At 42.6% G+C, this 20,024-nt stretch overlaps 1 long non-coding RNA gene across 1 annotated transcript; it reads left to right on the forward strand.

The window, feature by feature from the left end:
* The first annotated feature begins 14,094 nt into the window (after positions 1 to 14,094).
* On the forward strand, positions 14,095 to 19,727 carry LOC140700503 (uncharacterized). Its single transcript, XR_012078907.1, has 3 exons — positions 14,095 to 14,117; positions 14,560 to 14,658; positions 19,624 to 19,727. It is a non-coding gene; the product is annotated as an uncharacterized lncRNA (long non-coding RNA).
* The last annotated feature ends 297 nt before the right edge of the window (positions 19,728 to 20,024 follow it).

Consider the following 20,024-nt stretch of genomic DNA (forward strand, 5'->3'; position numbering starts at 1 on the left):
AAGGAGTCCTACCGCCACTAAAAATCTCTAGGATCTTGGTGAGACTTTCCACACACACCCCTCCCCCGCCAGCCAGCATCACGTCAGCAGTGTTAACTGGACCTCAGTGTTAGCAAATAATTCAGTAGATGGAGCCATGGTGTGACATTTTCTTGATTGAATCTCTCCAGCAAGCTTCAGTGCAGTTTTAAGTCTAAAAGTAAACTTAAAGTCTTAGGCCATATAAGAAAAAAAAAAAATCATTTCTTGAAAGTTCTTGATGAATACTGAGGATACCTGTGAACATCAGTTTTGTTTGGATGTTGATTCTTTTGACAAGTCTCAAAATTAAAGCCAAAAACCAAATTAGGATCAAATAAATAACTAAACAAGCCCTCTGGGCTCTACATCATTCTGTTCAGGTTTCGTTGGCTAAGATAGAACACTTTTTATGTTAGGAGAACTGTGCTACGTATCCGTAACCTACTTACTCTGAAACATCAGAATGTCCACGTTGGCCAGCATTCACTCATAATTCAATTAAGCATTTGCTCATTTGTGTTAGGAACAATGAGAGGTGCTGGAGATACAAGTTTGAAGGAGACATCATCCATATATTTAAAGAGGGAAGGCAGATATTAACCTTTATAAGGAACTCAAGCTGCCCTTTCATCCTATGAATGGATCAAAATTAAAAGCTGAAATATTGTGCTACATTAATAAGACAGTTGGACAATTGAGAGTCAGCTCCAGCTTCCTACCCAGTAGCCATGTAACCTTGGGCAGGTCATATGTGACCTCTAAGCCCCACTTCCATCACGTACAAAGTGGGGGGTGCGTACAATGAGGGTATTGTGAAGACGAAAGGAGATGGTCCATGTAAAAACACTTAGCACAGTGCCGGGGCCACGGCAGGCAAGCGGTGATGATGGCTATCATCATTATAATTATAACGATGATGGTAATAAAAGGCCTTACTTGGCACTTGCTAGGTCTGGGGGAGAGTGGATTTTTCTGCATCATTAGTGAAACAGTTAAAGCTCTGGCTCCCATGAGGTGTGACTTTTCTAATTTGTCCCTTTGGATTGCTTGTCAGCACAATGCAGTTCTTGGACTCCCAGTCAAGAGGCCATCCCCACCCCGGAGGGGTTCAGTGTGAGAAGGCATGAGCCCTGTGAAAAGAAGAGCTCATCGGTGCTTGGGAAGCCTCCCAGAAGAGGGCAATGTTCTAGGTGAAGAAGAGAATGACATGTAAGGACTAGTGTTATGATGTACTCAGAGGTGGTTGGAATGGCCAGACCATGCCTGAGAGGAAGGAGATGGTCAAAGATGAGACCAGTAAAGTAAGGAGCATTTTACGAAGACCTTCCTGTACCATGCCAGGGAGTCTGATGCTGAGCATGTTGTGTAGGGACGTGATATGCTCAAGTCTACATTTTTAAAAAGATCACCCTGGTGGCTATGAGGATGGAGGTATGGGGAGACAAAATGAGAGGCTGAGATCTCAGGAGGCTGTTATGCTGGAGAGAGAGGGGATGGTTAAATGTATATATATATATATAGTCATAATGATGTAGAATAGGGAAGATTTTAAGCATAGAGCCATAAAGGAATATTACATGGTATCATGACCCTATGATCATGGTAGACCATGACCCCTGGAAATTCAAAACCTCCAGAATGTCTTGCTGATGCTACAGTAGGATTTACAGTCAGATCCCCTCTGCTGTCTAAGCCATCTTCTCCCTTTCTGCTGTGAAAGTTAGAGGTTTCCAGTTCCTCTCACAAGCTGTTCTCAGTCTTATGTTCTCTTGGTCCATGTTAAGCCTTGAACGGCATCCTTTGTGCAAATCACCGAGCCCTAAAGAATGTTTTTGAAAAGCACAAACAGCAACTGATCTTTACACTAACCACGTTTCCACTTACTCGTGAACTGCTACTCCTTTGGAGAGGGAGAAACCAAGTTTGAGATAATTAGCATGTGGAGGATGGTACTATCCCTGTAACTGCTGGCAACCAGGTTATGACTCTGTTACCACTTTCTTGCGCAAAGAGGATATTTTCATTTCAAGGACTGAAAAGTTCCGTCTTAAACCAACAACTGTATCAACTAATTCACTTGCAGCATTTTCTTTTGTTGATTTTCTCCCAGATTTCATTATTTTTTTAGTCATTCTAAATTCAACTTCGATTAATTTATACTTTCGCAACCAACAACATTTAGTGAAATTTTTGGCTTGAAACCTGCCTTACTGATTAATTTGCTTCTTTAAAACTAGAACCAATATTATATTTGCATTTAGTTAAAGAAATGAGATTACTCTCACTGAAATTACACATACCCAGGAGAAGAATTCACAACTGGCAAAAGTCATAATGATTTACTTTCAGGTTGGTTTTTTGTTTTGAAGGTTTTTTCTTTCCCAATTCTGATTTTGTAGGTTTTTAAAAATTATTGTTATGCTTTTGTATTTCAAAGCAGGGCATATCCTCAAAATGGCTACGAAAACTAAAATGGGTGCTCCTTTTTAAGTCAGAAATAAGCTGAAGTTGATAAGAATAGATTTTTTTTCTCTTTACTTCTAAAACTGTTCAAGAAACTAATAGTAATACAGCAGGCATAATGGTAATATAAACTTCTTGATTACAGACATTTTGCCAGGCTCCAGAAGACTGCCCATTACTTTCAGCACAAGTCATGATGTACCATGCTTGAACTTTAAGAAACATTTACATTTGAACAAAAGAGGTTCTAGCCTCTGCTCCAACACAAATTTTTTGATAAATCAACAATCTTCTCCATGTCTCAGTCTCCTCATCAGCATCTGGCATGCTTGAAAGTACCTTTAATCAAGATGATTATATAATTTAGTGGTATAGCAAAATAAACAGCCATAAAACATGTGAATTCAAAATAAAAGCCAAATTGAGTGATAGCTATCAAAATAAATGCATGAATTCTTGAAAATCCAAACTAAAATGTGTTTTCACCAAGGCAGTACTTACACATATTTGTTTCTCTGATTCCCTCTTAATGTACTTTTATAAATACAATAAACACTCGATAAATTGGTATTAAATAATTGATTGACTGAAGTTCTTCAGCAAGGTGACATTTAGGTCCCAGATTCAGCTAGGTCTATGGAATATGCAACAGTGAATCAGGACAGAGCTCCAGCCACTGCCATAGGAAGCAAATAACAGCCAAGCTCTAGGTCTCCTTTGGTCATCTAATGAGACACATAACTTCCAGCGATCTCTATTCACTTTTCTTTACACTGGATTTTTTTTTTTGTTGTTCTTTTCTGCACTGAGCTAGAGCGTACAACAACCTTTTCCTATAGAAATATGCTATTTGATCTAAACAGAGAATGTGATAGATTACAATAGCTCTTTGGTCAAATATTTAAAAATAGAGAAACTTGGGAAGAGAGTCCTTTGGTTTCCCCACCCCCAAAGTGCTTAAGATGATTTTAGACAATGAGCTATCAAGGCTGCATTCTCCTCCTGCCATTCGTTTTATTTTCCCTGGAGGGACCAATCCATCCACTGATCTTGCAAACATTCCTGAGGCATCTAACAGTGGCCAGGCACTACGCCGGATGTGAAAGTGAATAATAAATACAGCCCTTGACCTCAAGGAGCTCGTAGCCAGATAAAAAAAAATCTTTTTCTGCTTTCAGTGTTACATTAATGTTTCTGATTCTAATTGCCTGTGAATAGCATAAGCCTCACCAGGAGGCTGTGAAATGAACCTCAAAGAAGGTCACACGTGTAAAATGCTAAGTCCAAAACCGGGGACAGTGCAAGTGCTCCACCAGCCCCAGCAGAAGACAATGGAGTCGGCACCCCCGGGTGCAGACACTCAGAGTGCTGGAAACACAGCTCTTCCTGAGTGATGGGTGCAAACGGTAATATGATGGGTGACTGAGGTTGTAATGGAATCTGGAGAGGAGAGGGCCTTGGGGTATCCTTTTCCATTTGAAGGCTTTGAGTGGATAAAGCAAAAGCCAAGATAATTTCCTTTTCTGAAAGCCAAGCTTTTGCTGAATTTCTACTCTAAATACCAATTCCTCCTTTACGTAGGCCCTTCATTTGCTCAGCACTGGTCTGCCTTTCTAAGGTAACGCTTGAGCCTCATCATTTGTTACCAAACTCAGGTCTGGCTGTTTGCTGCTCAAAAGTTGATACTGGAGAAGGGAAAATGTTGGTAGAAAGGAAAGTTGCCTTTAATCAGAATGCCAGCAATCTGGGGAGATGGTAGACTCAGTGTCCCCCAAAAACCACCTCCCAAGATTCCACTCAGCCATGGAAGTTTTAAAGGGAAAAGGGGAAGTAATTCCAGTTAATCATTGAGATAGGGGGGCAGAGCCATTGCCATCCTCCACTGCATGCAACTTGTGACCTTTTCTTCAGATGCTGTCTTGCTCACAGTTTGTTTGAGAGATTACTAAGGGGAAGCTAGGAAAGAGATCTGGTCATCTGTTAATTACTTATTCTTCATTCTCATGTCTTTGATCTACAGAGAGAACCAACACATTAGGCAAGGTATCAGGTGATCAAGATTTGAGAAGTGTGCTTGGGTCAGAGCAGCAGAGCATGTGGGTGCCTGGTTGTTAGTTACAAGGTAGCTTTGTTAAAGAGACAGGCAAAGGGGGTTTCCTGCTGAGAGCAGTTTCCTGCAAAGAGCGGCTTACACATCGAGTGACCTCAGTGGTCACTGAGCACTAGCACTATGATGCCAGGAGGTGTGCAGAGAGGCACCCTGCTGAGACCTCAAATGAAGGGCCGCTCTCCCCAGGGGACCATGAGGGTACAGACGAGGCAGGTAGCACAACACACAGACTTGGAGAAAGGAAGGCTCTCTGCCATATTTCTAGTCACTAGGAAATGACTCTTCTAAAAACCTGCCAGTCATCCTGGATCTGCCCTCTGTCTCCCTCTGTCTCTCTCTCTCTCAACCCTTTTGTTTCATCAACAACCAAGTACTAAAGACTTTGTCTTCTAAATATTCTGGAAATGACCTCTCCTCTCTGCCTGCCTTGGGTTGGACCTCTGCAATGGCTTCTTTCCTTACCTTGTTGCCTTCAGTCTCAGCCATCTGCCCCTCATCTGTTTAAAACATGTCTATGCCCCTTCCTGTGGTTTCCAAAGCCCTTCACATCCTTTCTCCTGCCTAACTCCCCAGCCTCATCTTCCACAGCGCAGTCTGGCACTTCGCCCTCCAGCACTCATGCTGCCCCTTGGTCTGGATGCTCATCCTTTAGAATAGCTGATGGCATTACCTCTACTTCCAGTGACTAACTCATCCAGATTTGCCTGAAAATTTCTAGGGTTTACACATCCCAGAAAATTCCCCCTCAGTCCCCACCCTCTCTAAGTCTTCCTTGCCCCTCGCTGGTCAGGTCAGTACCCCTCCTCTCTGCTCCCATAGTGCAAGTATTCTGTCATCACCACGTGTAGCATAATTATGCATTTATTTATCTTGACCCACCCTTCGGCTCTGAACTCCTTACGGGCAAGGACTGGGTTCATTTCTTTTCTTCTTTTCTCTGTCTCCACATAGCATGATGTATGGAACACAGTAGGCACTTAACAGAAAGGAAGGGAAGGAAGGCAGGAGAGAAGAAGGATGGAATAAAAGAAAACAAAAGACTGAGATATGTTATAGTAAAATACGTTGTTGAACTTCAACAGACTAAGACATCCTGGGCTTCTCAGTCACCAAGCATTTTAAATATGGAGTACCCGTTGATTTCATTTTTTCCTCATAAGTGAACTTCTTTCTATGATAATACATTGAAGTAGAGAGCAATGTACTGTTTAATAGGCTATCCTTTCTAGGGATATATTAACTGGGGACTAAGGATAAATGCTAAAAAGCTACTATAACAAATAGGCGTCAATGTTTCAACAGTAGGACATAATAGAAATCTATTTCTCATTCAGATGGAGTTGAATTTAGAAAGCAAGTGTTCCTCGTGGGCAGGTGGCTCTCCTCGATGTGGTCATTCAGGGTCCCAGGCTCCTTCAGTCTGGTGTCTCTACTGTCCCCTGGAGATGAGAGTCCTCTCAGTCCAGGGGGAACACAGGCAAGGAGCCTGGACGGGAGGTTATGGGAGGTTGTACAGGTCTGGCAAGGTTTCTGTGCATCACTCCCCTCTCATCCCATTGGCTGGAACTCAGCCCATGGCCGCACCTACCTGCATGGGGAGCTGGGAAATACAGCCTAGCTGTGCGCCCAAGAAGAAGCAAAAACAGGTTTGATAAATGACTAGTCAGCCTCTGCCACTCCTGTGAAACACGACTTCCTCTTACAGGCTGGGCAAGCTTGGGCAAGTTAGTCTCCCTCAGACCCAGCTTTCCTACCAGTAAAATCAGGATGATCATGGCGCTTAACTCACAGGGAGGCTGTGAGATGGGGCTCCAAGGAGAAAATGCATGTAAAAACGGTAAGCTCCAAGCCTGAGATATTCTACGTGCTTCATAAATATGCATTAGTTATTATTACTGTTGTTGTTGTTGTTGTTACTATTATTGCTGGTTTTATCCACTTTTTCATGCCCAAGCATTCTAAGCAAGGGGTTATTATTCATTTTATTTGCATCCCTTGGGTCTCTGAAAAGCCACAGCTGCCTTCGCGCAGTCTGTCATCCCTCCATCAACCCACCCTCAGGTCCTCTTGCTGCCTGATAAACCCCAAGCCACTAGGAGGAGAGACACAGAGGCTCTCTGACCCACGTGTATACTGAATGTCAAGTGCTCCAACAGGCAGGATTATCCACCATCACACAATGATAAACTATAATGAAATACAATTTCCCTTGTGCTCAACCACGCATTTTATGAGGATACCATAAAGTGTTACCATTGGCCTCAAAGAGCAATAGGAAACCCCTATGAGTCCTTATGTTCTACTTTCCCAGGTGCCTTCAACAAAGAAAACTATTGATTTTGAGTTGTCTGAAGTACAGTCTATAAAAAAATTACCCTCAGTCCATGGCTTTCTTTTCACCAGACTCAAATAATAGGAGAATATAGGAAGGTACCACAGAAACACACATCCGAAAGTTATATGGAACCGTGTGGTGAGTGGCAGCCTCCATTTTAACTGTGCTCAAATTTGAATCTAGAAGCCAAAATCCTAGCTGTGCAGATCTATCTCAAATAGAAATCCACATTCTCTCCAATATCAAACTGAGTCAAAACAGAGACCACAGAGACATGTTACTTCAGTCATATAGAAGACTTCTATCTTCGTAGGTTTTTAAATGATTCATTGTCATATTTGATCCTCACAACACTCCTTTTTCCCAATGTTAGAGATAAGTTAAAAATAATAATAATAAGGTTTTCAATTTAAATAGGTTGCCCCAGGTGATAAGGATGTTGTTTACTAGTGACGGGAACAAAATTCTTCTGTTCTGATTTCTGGAGCATCACTCATTCCTAATTGCTGGCTTCTCACCACGCACTCTGAGAAACCAGGAGGCACCCAAGTGGAGGGTGCATTTCGAAGGAGCCAAGCTTGGAAATGTGTGGGCTGGAGGCAAGAGACAAAGAAGCCAGGGGCTATGAAAAACATACCACAACTGCCACATAATCCAAAGTCAATGACCCCAGATAAAACTGGGAGAGAAGAAATCCTTAAAAAATCAGGAGGATTTAATTCTGGAATGGATGCAGGGATGAAATGTGAATTCTGGGAGTGGCCCCCTTAGAACTGAAGCCACACAACACCCAGATGGGGTCATACTTGCTCCAGTGGTCCGAAGGAACATGGGCAGTCATAGAGACTTTCCTCCTGAATCCTTAGCGGAGAAAGATGCTAAAGTTCCTGGTCTTCCAACTTCACAGCACAACTGGCAACAGTGAACACAGGCTGTCTGAGATGCTAATGGTCAGCAGACAAGGGCATGAAAGGAGGCATTTCAAACAGTGCAGGTATATTTCCTTTCCTTGCTTATTTCCCCAAAATGCCTGCAGAAAAGAAAGAAAATTAGCATCTGAGCAGCTGTGGACAGTTCACAAGGAGCTGCTTACTTGTTCCTAACCCACAGGGATTTCATTTCAGATTCCCAGTTGTTTGCTAACCCTCCTCCACTTGTGAGTTTTCTTCATTACCGCGTGCAACGTTTGCTTTGTTTCGTTATGTTGTATTTTCTTTCCCTTCTCTGATTGCTCTGCTCAAGCTGGATGTGGGCTAGGCAGGTGGGGGGCGGTGGGTACATGTGGAGATGTTTGCCTGCATCTGTCTCACCTACAGCACTGTCACCTACAAGCAGAGATCCCACTACAGAGGCAGGAAAACAACCTCCAGGAGGCACAGATGCTCCCTGGTTTCTTGGAATCATTTGGAAACCAAGCTGCCTTGTGCACACCCATAATTGCCAAAGTCATTTGTAGCCTCCAAGCTGCCACCACCTCCTCTTCTACTCCAAATCGTCCCCTGAAAATATAAGTTCCTCCCAAGTATGTGTTACCCAAAGAATAAATGCAGCCATCTTATGGAAGCATTTATGCACAAAGACAGTAATAAGAAATGACTAGAAGAAACCGGTGGCAAGTGAAAAGGCAGGAGCAGCTGATAGCTTTTGTACAACCTGTCTCAGGCAATTTGGTCAGGGTGATTTCAACCCACACGTGGGAGACACCCAGCTGGTTCATAGTCTGCCCCAATCTGCATCAGGTCTCTCTGGCAACGGCCTCCTCCACAAGTCATCCAAATAAAAAGGCAAGTTACTACACCTTCGCCATCAGTTCTTCGTGGCGATGCAGTCTTGTCTCAGCTGAACTCCACCCTTCGGATCCTGATGTTAGACACAAAGGATAAAAAGCTGTTCTCCCATTTGATTTAGCCTGTTGTTGGAGTTTTAAGGCTTCTGTTCTTCGTCAAAGCCCTCAGTGGCTTGGCAAATATGACAAGTGTGCTTAGGCTGGAACCTCATGCCAACAGCCATCGAGGTAGCGCCGAATCCCATACAAGGAGAGTGGTCAGAGCACTTCCTCCATCCCCAGGCCCTTGAAGAGGGCCGAGTGTTACTCCAGCACGCGTCCCAGCAGCGGCCTCCCTGCACAGGGGTCACGGGGCACAGTGGATGCTTTTCCAATTGAATTGAATGCCAAGGAGTTTATATTGAAATAGCAAAAGGACCCCCTTTCTCTCAAAAAGGTCTTGTTGTGGGTGATTTTCATTTTCTCCTTGGCCTTTTATACACTTTTTTTTCAGGTTCTCTGACATGAACATTCATTACTTTCGTAGTCGCTTGTTTGGAAATCAGTTGTATAAAAATGAAGTCTCCTCAGAAGCCTCTAAGACCCTGCCTCCAAGAAGGCAAATTTCTTGTCTGAGAAATCCATAGAAAGTAGGCTCCCCGCTGACCCCTACAGCCTTAGCTTTATGAAATGATCGTCTGCATCGAGAGGAGGGAAAGCTGCACAGAACAAGTCTTCCACGTGTTTGTAGCTCTAAGATACAGTTTTATGTAGGTGCTGTATGTACATATGTAATGTACCTCCTACACATGTGTGCATGCACACATGTGTGTGCAAAAGCTCTGAGTGTAGTTTCAGGGTTTTAGTTGAGGCATTTAGGTAACATTTATTCCCTTCCTGGAAAGGCAGTCTGAGCCCTAGATTCTAAAGACGTATGTAACCTTCTTTCTATGGTCACGAAACCAAATACATCTTGATAAGAGCCTTATGAGCAGGGGTGATGGAACCCCAGCTTTCCTCAATCCCCAAAACTTTAGCTTCTTACCAAAATGGAAGGGAAGGCTTCTGAGCGCTTGCTTACCACCAGCTTTGGTGGTTACTCCTTCACTGATGTGCTGCTCTACGTGGGGGCCTCTCCTTGTCTCGTGGCTGTTCTCCTAAAGGTGCCACCCCTTGTAATCAATGCTTCCCTCATCACACACACACGCGCAACACAGACACACACACATTGCTGCTGCTGCTGCCGCCCTGTGAAAGAATTAGAGTCTATTGGAGCGGAATTTCACCTGAACCCTGAACCACATTGAAGGGCTCTCCCGAGTGTCTGGAGGAAGTCCAGGGAAAACATGTAGCTCAGACTCCCTGGAGAGGAGTGTCGGCCCCTCCTCTGCTCTGCCTGGGCAGTGGCAGGGATGCTGCCTGCCTTCTCTCTGAAGTGTCTTAAGATCTCTTCCTTTGCTCTTTTGATTGGAAACAAAACATGAAGAGAGAACAATTCACTGGTGCCCCTGCCCCATTCTTTCTCTTGCTCAATAGCTGGCTTTGTCTTCCCTCTGTATTAGTCAGTGGCTACTCCTGAGGCCCAGAAAGGTACCTGGCTCTAGCTAGCTTTTTTGGAAAAGCAGGGCATGGAGGTCAGTGGAGGCATTGAAGTCACTGAGTCAACAAAGGCAGGGAAACAGCACAGGTTGAGGGGGCCCATGGGATCACCACATCCAAACCTTTCCCCCTCTCCCAGGTCAGCTTCTTTCTGGGTCTCGGCTGTGTCTTCTCTTAACCCCGATGAAAACATTTGGTAGCTTTGTTCTTGGAAATTCTTATCTCAGACCCTTTACACATCACAACATGAGAGTAATGTTTCAGTCTGAAAATATAGGGAAGGTTTAATAACTTGTCCAAGGGCACGTGGTAAGAAAAAAAAAACTCAGCCCCGTGTGTGCTTTGAGCCACTAATCTACAGTGTGGTCCCTGTGCACAAGGACTGCTTAATCCATTAGCAAGAAAAAGTCCACTTTATGAAACAAGGACAGGGAAATTGTGCAGGATGCACCATGAGTTCTATAGAAATTCAGAGCAGGAAGAAATTAAATCAGTGGAAACTAAAGTACTCAGGAAAGACTTGGTGAAAATTCTGGGCTCCAAACGATGAGAAGGAGTTAGTGGACAAAATGTGGAGGTGACAGCATTTTAGAGTCCAGCATGAAAAAAAGGACTGCAGTTAAGAATAACTTTGGTATTTTTGAAGCTGGAGAGAAGAAAGTGAATAGAACGGAAAGGCCCGTCTCTGAATCTTCTTTGGTTTCCCATTGTTTTATGTTATTATTATCATTACTTTTTAAAAATAATTCAGAGCTCTCCTTCAGAATCTTATACAGGCTATGGGTTCTCTTTCTTTGTTAAAAGGTACATACACTCTAAAAATTGTATTGTGCGTAAACACAACACTAGACACCCCTGTGTAGACCCTCCTTCCCCAGAAAAGCCCATCCATGAAACTCCGCTGCAGAAGTCCTGCGCTAAAATTTCCCAGGTTGGATTGTTTCCTAGTTGAAATAAAGCCAGGTCCCAGGTGGTATGAGAACTACCAGGGACAGGAAGATCTGGACTCCACGTCCCAGTAATTTTAGCTTCAGTCTAAGTCCTCAATATCCATGTCATGAAGTACTCTGCTCCTTTACTTGGAAAATACTTGTAGAACACCAAGGTTATGTAAGGAAGGCTCTGTGCTGGGCTCTGGCAGGACTTAGCCTCCCAGGAACTCATGACTAACTCCCTTGTCTTGTTTCTCATCCTAACATTTCTGTCCATCATCTAATCTTGTCTTCCTCCTTTCTCCGTGGGTTGTAGGATGACTTAGCATTTGGAACGATCCAGGATATACTCCGTTACCCTAACACTTCCTTTCTCCAACCTCCATATTTGATTCACCTCACACTCGCATGCTGAACAAATCTTTTTTAGGTAATTTCATTCTCACCTCTGAGTTTTCTAAAATACAACTCTCTTTTTATGCATGGATGCTGTTTACATAACTGAAAGGTCACAGGGTTCATCAGAATCCAGGCACTTTTACAGCTAGAAAAATCAAAACTGGGCTCAACCACTTCCTGGCTGGAAGGTTTTGGGAAAGATGAAACTCATTGGCCTTGGTTTTTGGATCTGAGAAGGCAGAATGCTACTCAGGTCTACATTTCACAATTACCAATGGAAAAGAAACAACTTATACTTGGTGTTTGACATTTAGTAGCTGCTTAGAATATGTGTTATATGTAATTTTTCATCTTTATCAACATGTGTGGTTGCTTTACATTTTAAACTCTTGGAGAACAAAGTAAACAAAAATGCTGGAATCACATGTATCATTTAATCTTGGGGGCCTAGAAGGTAATTTCTTGTGGTGCCATTAAAGAATTAACCAGTGCTATCTTCATGTGTCTCAAAGTTTGGCAATATTTCTGATTTCAGTTATTAGGCAGTGTTGCCCAAATGCAGTTATGAGATACATCTCCTAATGATTTGGCTTATTGTCTGATAAGAGATTTTTTACTTTAAAACATTAGTTGTGAACCTCTGTGTCACTGGGGATATATTTCAGTGCCAGAAGACCTTGTCAGATCATTCTTGTAATCAATTAGTTGATCTATAGACAAGGCTATAGATTATTTAACTATCCTTTCTTTATGGGTTTTGATAATTCTCCTTCTTCTTTTTATTGAAGATAAAACACCCAAGAAACACCCTAAACTGGTACAGCCACTATGGAGAACAGTATGGTGGTTCCTTAAAAATTAAAAATAGAGTTACCATATGATCCAGCAATCCCATTCCTGGGCATATATTTGGGGAATACTCTAATTTGAAAAGATACATGCACCCTAATGTTCATAGCAGCACTATTTACAATAACCAGGGGATGGAATCGACCTAAATGTCCATCAAAAGATGACTGGATAAAGAAGGTGTGGTATATAATTTCAGTGGAATATTATTCAGTCATAAAAAGAATGAAATAATGCCATTTGCAGCAACATAGATGGACCTAGAGATTATCACATTAAGTGAAGTAAGTCAGGCAGAGAAAGACAAATATCATATGATACCACTTACATGTGGAATCTAAAAAAAAAAAAATATATATATATATATATATATATAACAAATGAACTTATTTACAAACCAGAAACAGATTCACAGACATAGGATAAATGAAACTTATGGCTCCCAAAGGGAAAAGGAGCGGGTATAAATTAGGAGTTTGAGATTAACAGATACACACTACTATATATAAAATAGACAAACAACAAGGACCTACTTGTAGCACAGGGAACTATATTCGATATCTTGTAATAACCTATAATGGAAAAGAATCTGAAAAAGAATATACATAGGTATTTATAATTGAATCACTTTACTGTATACCGGAAACTAACACAACATTGTAAATAAACTATACTTCAATATTTAAAAAATTTTAAAAAAGGAAAGAAACACCCTAAGCAGTTGTCATCACATTTCAGGTTGTTTAAAAGTTTTACCCTTTTCTCGCCCAGTTTTACATCCAACAGAAAGCAGGCGGTCCACTGCAACCTCTCCCTGCCTAGGTGAAAAGCAAGCCCCCTCCTGGCTCCCCAAGGATTTCAGACAAAAGCACGCAGTGCCTTGGAAAGTTACCATATTTGCAAAGCACCTCCATTAAAGGAACTATTTTAAACTAAATTGATTCTTTGTTCTTTGGCCAATTGGCTAATCCTCCTCTTGAGACATGCTTCCATTTAGGAAAGCTAAAAACACAGCTCCGGGACTGAGACTTAGAGGAGGCGGGGGAGGTGCTGCCACAGACGTCAAGTAGGATTGAGCCACCGGGCGGCTGCACCCTGAGGAGCGACCCGAGCATTTCTCCGGGCTCTGCGGTCTCTTGTGGCAGGAGCACGTCAGCGGGAGGGACAGAGGAGACGCCGAGGGAAACTGAGAGCACAGCTGGGTGTCTGAGTCAGCGAGGGTGCTGACCAGGATGGGTCATCACCGGCACACCAGCCGGGAGATTCCAGCAGGGACTTCTTCCTTGCTGGCATTTTCGAAATAGTTCCAGCTTCCCTAACTTTCATGAGAAAACTCTGGTATCCGGGTCTTCACACTATGGTCCTGAGGAGAATCCTTAGGCGTAAATAGCAAAGCCATTCAATTGTCTTTGTGGGGTTTGTGTTGCATCTGCCTGAAGGGAGGATTCAGGATTCAGGGGGTGGGGGAACAGGGCGGAAGGGCAGGAATAGGGGACCAGGCGGACTAAGTCTAAGGCGGCAGGCGCACCGCCAGAGCCTCGTAAAGATCTCTCTTAAACGGAGCATTTCTAACCATCTTCTTTTCTTATTTTTCAGCTTTTGCCATTATTTCATTATTACATGGTGCCTGTCCGATGTACAAATGTAGGTAAACGAAACAGAAAAAAGAATATTCATAATCCCCAAATGCTTTAATCCTTCTACTCATTTATATGCGCGTATGTGTATATATATATATATATCTATATATAGATATATATATAGATATATATATATATATATCTTTTACATCAATGAGATATATTACAAATGTTTTCTTAATTATGGATCGTTCATTAATGTGGGGCTAAAAAGTGACAATGGTTAATTGTATACGCCCTTTTGACCAAGCCATAGGCTCCCAGATACTTGGCTAAATGTTATTTCTGGCTGTGTCTGGGAGGGCATTTCCAGCTGAGATTAACATTTGAATCAGTGGACGGAGTTAAGCAGGCAGCCCCCCCCCCAGCGTGGGTGGGCCTCATCCAATCCCCAAATTCTTTCTCTGTGCCTGACTGAGCTGGAACATCTTCTCCTGTATCATCAGCTCCCCTGGTTCTCAGGCCTTCAAACTTGGACTGAATCACACCACCGGCTTTCCTGAGTTTGGAGCTTGCAGACAACAGATCAGAGCCTTCAGCATCATGTAAGCCAATTCCTCATAATAAATCTTCTCTCTCCCTCTCATCTCACTGTCTCTGCCTCTGCCTCTCCCTTCTCTCTGTCTCTTTCTCTCTCAATTATATGTATATACATACACACACACATACATACATGCGTACATACATACATATCCTCTGGAGAACCCTTATATGTAAATATACATTTATGTTAATACTTCTAGTGATTACATAGAATCTCATTATATTGCTGTGAATGAAAAATTCTGCAAACCATATCAGTAAACAAAGAATGCTGAAACCATGAAGTCATCAGCGGCTGCCGCCACCCCCCAGTGAAGACAAGCCTGCAGCCCGGCCTCTGCAGCCACGCCTCTGCAGCCACTCACAGTGGTGCACCCTGAGGGGACTCAGAATAAGAAAGGACAGGATACCGGCCCTAGATAGCTAGGGGCTTGTCAAAGGAATGAATTCAATGAGCCCAAATGTTTGCTTTCTCCCATACATAGAAAAGTGCTAAATTCTTTAACTGGAGATGCCTGGTTTTCTTTAGTTAACAAGTAACCTTTTATTGTTCCAACTTCCTGGTCTTTGTTGTAAAGCTCCTATATATCCTGGCTTCTCTCCTACCTCTTGGGAGCAGTCCCTCAGAGTCATCTGAGAGGCTGTCATCCTGGCTCAAGTCCTTCCGCCAAGTAAAACATAACACTCAACTTTTAGGCTGCGCATTTATTTCAGTTGATATTGCTGAACCATAACTTAATTTTTCTAGTTTCCTGTTTGGGGACATTTGCATTGTTTTCTAATTTTTGACTATTATAAGCAACCAGGAAAAGCATCCTTGAACACACATTTCTGCACATTGTTTTAGACATCCTAGTGGGCTGACTTTATCACCCTTCCCACCCTGACCCTAGTCTCAGTGCCTGGACTACGATAGATGATGTAGGTCTGGGCTGTTGCCTGCAGTAAAGGAAAGCAAGCACCACATATCAAAGAACCTACAAGAGATGGGTCATTTTAGGCCTCCTCCGAGACTCTGATGGCTCCAGCATCCTCACATGATGAGTGAACAGTTGCTTTGTGGGGAACACACAGAACACAAGATTCTCAGGCAGATCAGCTAATTCAGCCTGACTGAGCACAGCCTAGGGTGGGGGGAGACACCTGATAAGGTAAACTCCACCCCAAACTACAGAGAATCTGGGTCAAAACTGACACTTCCAGCATCTACTTGAAGGAATTCAGAACAATGAGGGCACATCATATCATTCTCTTATGCCCCCTCTGTTTTGAGCGGTTTTAGAATAATTTTTCAACGCAGCAGCTCTAAGACTGATGGGGTTGAGAGGCTGCACTGGGGGAAGAGTGAGTTGGCGTAGGTGAGTATTAACTGTCTCCAATTAGCAGTGCCTCAGTACACATCATAAAATATTCAAAGGCTCTCCAGAGATGTCAACTTACTCATAATAGACTCAAATGAATCACTGAAAAAAGTCCTTTAATCTCATACAACATGCCTCTGAAAAATTAAAACTGGAATCAGAGTTCAATTTAAAAAAATCCAGCGAGCATTCCGATCACCTGGATGGATGTGTCATTTGGTACGGTTGCTTCATTAAGCCGCTCCATGTTTGAGACAGCTCAGGACTTGATCTCAACCGTCTTTAATGTAAGACATATCTAAGAGGATATAAACAGCATTGTCCTTCATGTTAGCAGTGAAGATTTCATTTATTTTTCATTTGGGAAAAAAATCCCCAAAATCAAAAATCAAAAGAAAGGAAGAGAAATCCTTAAATGGCTCAACTCCTCTGTGTCTACATTGTTTTAAAGTCCAAACAGAAATGACTTCTGTGTGGCTTCTGTCCCTGAAATCTCTTTGCAGGGATATAACTGCTGATGCCAGGTTGTACTAACCGCTGACAGCCAACGGGACACATCCCTTCCCAAATCCACATTCAATCATAGTTGGTTAGGTAGCTTGAAATTGGTGACAGGGAGTCACCATGGAAATTGGCAAATGCTTCTAATCAGGTTTTTTTTTTTCCCTGAGAGACAGTTGTTAGACATTTACCAGCACCTCAAGCTTCCTGCCCCTGCTCACAGCCCAGTAATTTGCCTCCTCTAACCGAGCATCACCGGTACAGAGGTGAGCCTTTGACTGATCATGAGGCATACTCTTTGGAACACTCAAGAAGTATTTCTTTATTAATTCATAAAAGACTAATCTTAGACTCCTGAATGAAAGGCATTTTCTTCTATCCTCAGAAAAGTCTGAAATTCTACTTATCATTCTCATTTTCACTTTAATATTCCCAAGCCACATTGACACCCTGAACTCTCACAGTAGTTAGAATAAGAAATTAAATTAGGAATTCTCAGGCAGCTTATTATAAATTGCTCACATATCCATTGGTCAAACCATTAAAGTTTTCAGAATGGCTGTGGCTCTTTCCTGGGTTGTGCTGATCAGTGAGCAAAGTCTCCTGGCAGGCGGGTCCCTGATGCCCCATCCCCAGTAAACATTTAGCATTCAAGTGTGTTGATTGGCTCATATACTATAGACCCCAGAGTTGGATCCAAAGTGAGAGCTGTTATTTCTCTGCTATGAATTAGTGTCTTTCACACATGAATGCATTAATAGCCATCATTAATAAAAACCCAAGTGTGAAACTGACAGACAAAAGATTTGCAGGTTATGACTCTATCACACCAGTTTCATTTGTTCACTGATTTATTAAAATTTCATGGTTAAGATAACACAAATTTTTGCTCTGCTAACTTACATGGATCTTAATTCTTTTTCTGCCAAGCTGCATTACCAAACCAAAATCCTTTCTGAATCTTTAAATTTTTTTTTAGTGGAAAAGGATTGAATAGGGACCAAGATATGTAGAAAATTCTTTAAATATCCCACTGAAGACCTATAGCTCACAGAAGCTTTAGTAGGATCCTAAGCCACTTTCTTTGCCAACTGCACGCTCTGGTAAAAACTCAAAAGCTTCCAGTGGCTGCTTGGACTCAGAAAAAAAAAAAGGAGAGAGAAAAAGAAAGAAAGAAAAGTCAGTGCCACCTTTGTTTCTCTGAGTCCCGATGCTCTTGGGAGTCTCTGAACTTAGACTTCTGTCTACTTCAACTCGTTCATGGGATGGATCCAATCACCTATTGTAACAAATTACCACATATTTAGTGACTCAAAACAACACAAATGTATAATCTCCCAGTTCTGAATGTCAGAAGTCCAAAATGGGTCTTGCAGAACTTGAAACAAGGTGTGGGCAGAGATGCATTCCTTCTGGGAGCTCTCAGGGAGCTTCTAGAAGCTGCCTGCATTCTTTGGCTTGTGGCCCATTCAACCATTTTCAAGTCCATCAGGGTATTATCTTTAAATCAGTATCTATCTTTTTCACCCCCTCCTCTCTCTCTTTCCCTCCCTCTGCCTATCCCACCACCCATGCTTGTGATTACATCTGGCCCACCCAGATAATCCAGTGTAATTTTCCTATCTCAAGATCCTTATTCACATCTGCAAAGTCCCTTTTGTTGTGTAAGGTAATATTCACAGTTTTAAGGGTTAGGACAGGGATCAGTTAAAGGAATCATTATTCTATTTACCCCAGTGTGAAAACTGTCTTTGGAGGCTGGGAAGATAGGGACTCATGGTCTGTAGTTAAGTCAGCTGGCAAAACTATTGCCTCTACTGCTTTAGAAGACAGAAAGCGGACTTGGATATCTTACTAGGGAGATTTCCAGACAGAATATTGAAAGTGCCAACTAGCTGTCTTGTGAAAGGAAGAGAGAGAGTAATCACAGAAAGAACTGTTCGTTTGTAAGTAGAATTTCAAGGGCATATAGAAGAACCAGGATGTAATGGGTTGAAAAACAAAACTATTTCACACTTTCAGTGTCTTTAGTCAGTGAAAGATTCAAAAAGTGAGAAATGACCTCAGGGTTGAGCGTAAATCAGAAGTTTATCTATAAGACCTTTTGTTAAGACCTCAGAAGGATTTAGCCTAGTGCCTAGTTAGACCTTCTCAACTAAAATAAAGAGTTTCTAGAAATCTTAAAGGCAAGGTCCCACAGCACCCTGACACTCAGCCCGAAATAGAGAGAGGTCTGTCTCAAAAAGAATTATGTATGTGACTTTAAGGGCATGAGGTGAACCCAGTCAGATTCATAGAATTCCCACTGAGTGGCCAAATGTGAAAGTTTTGTAGCTGCTCGGACCCACAGGGGCAGAGACAGTGCAAAAGGAACAGGCTCTGGGCTCCAGGAGCAGGAAGCAGGTTGAGAAAATTGCTTAGCTGCAAACACAGGCTACGTTTTTTCAGAAAAAGAAAGACCAGAGGGTAGAGGCAGAAGCCACAGAGAACAATGGATTAGGAAGCCACTCCCGGGGCAGAACTGGGACCCAGTCCAGCAACATTCCCTTCTTTGGCATAAGGAGCACTGACATTGTGTGCCCAGCTGGAATTCAGAGTTGTTATGGACCCACGATGGCTACGAGCCCCTCCTACCCCTCTCCTTTTGATATTTTGCTTCATTTTATCTTGCTTTGTTTTTCTAAAGAAAGGCAGATTGCCATAGGCAGCGCCTCATTTGAATGTGTCTGGAGTCTCAGAAGTTTGATCGCCCAATGTTCCCCTATAAATGAACCTTGAGAGCTTGTTTGGAGCATCTAACAGGGGGCTCAGCTACTTGTATACTTGTATACCCTTGATGGACGAATGATCCTCCTCTCTTCTCCACCGAGCACACAGTTTGGGGAGGGATGCACACAGAGCGGTTAGAGAGGAACAGAACACTAGCCTAGCCAGCCAGATCAGCCCTGGTGATCAATGGGTTGACAGATGTCACTGCCAAGTCACCCTCACGTTCTACCTCTCCTTTTTGAATGAGAGCTTCTTCTGTGGTTATCTAGCCTCTGTCCTCCGTCTCACCATTGTATATTGTGTGTAGCAGTCAGGTGACATCTCTTCAATTTGCAGGTCTTCAGATCAAGAGGAACCACACCCCAAGGACCTCTTCCTCATCTAGACCTGAATCAAATCATAAATTCATTAAGCTTCTCCCATGATGTCATTATTGGGTGAGATTGAAAATCTTAAAAGGGGTGAGTATATTTGAGTAGACTATCACAGACTGTTCAATTAATCTCCCCCAATGAATACGACCTCCCAGTATCCACACCTTTGTAGAGTCTCCTTGCATTGACTCTGAGCTTGGTTACATGAACTCCTTTGGCTCATAAGACATCAACAAACATGAAATAGTGATTTGAAAAGGAGCTTGTATGTTGTCCTCTTGTAATGCTGCCCTCACCGTGACTCAGTCTAGTAGAGAAAGAGGCCCAGCCATCTCCACTGTTTCAAATGAGCTCAATCTCCTG

This window comes from Vicugna pacos, chromosome 2 (genome assembly GCF_048564905.1).
Source record: "Vicugna pacos chromosome 2, VicPac4, whole genome shotgun sequence".
Lineage (NCBI taxonomy): Eukaryota > Metazoa > Chordata > Mammalia > Artiodactyla > Camelidae > Vicugna > Vicugna pacos.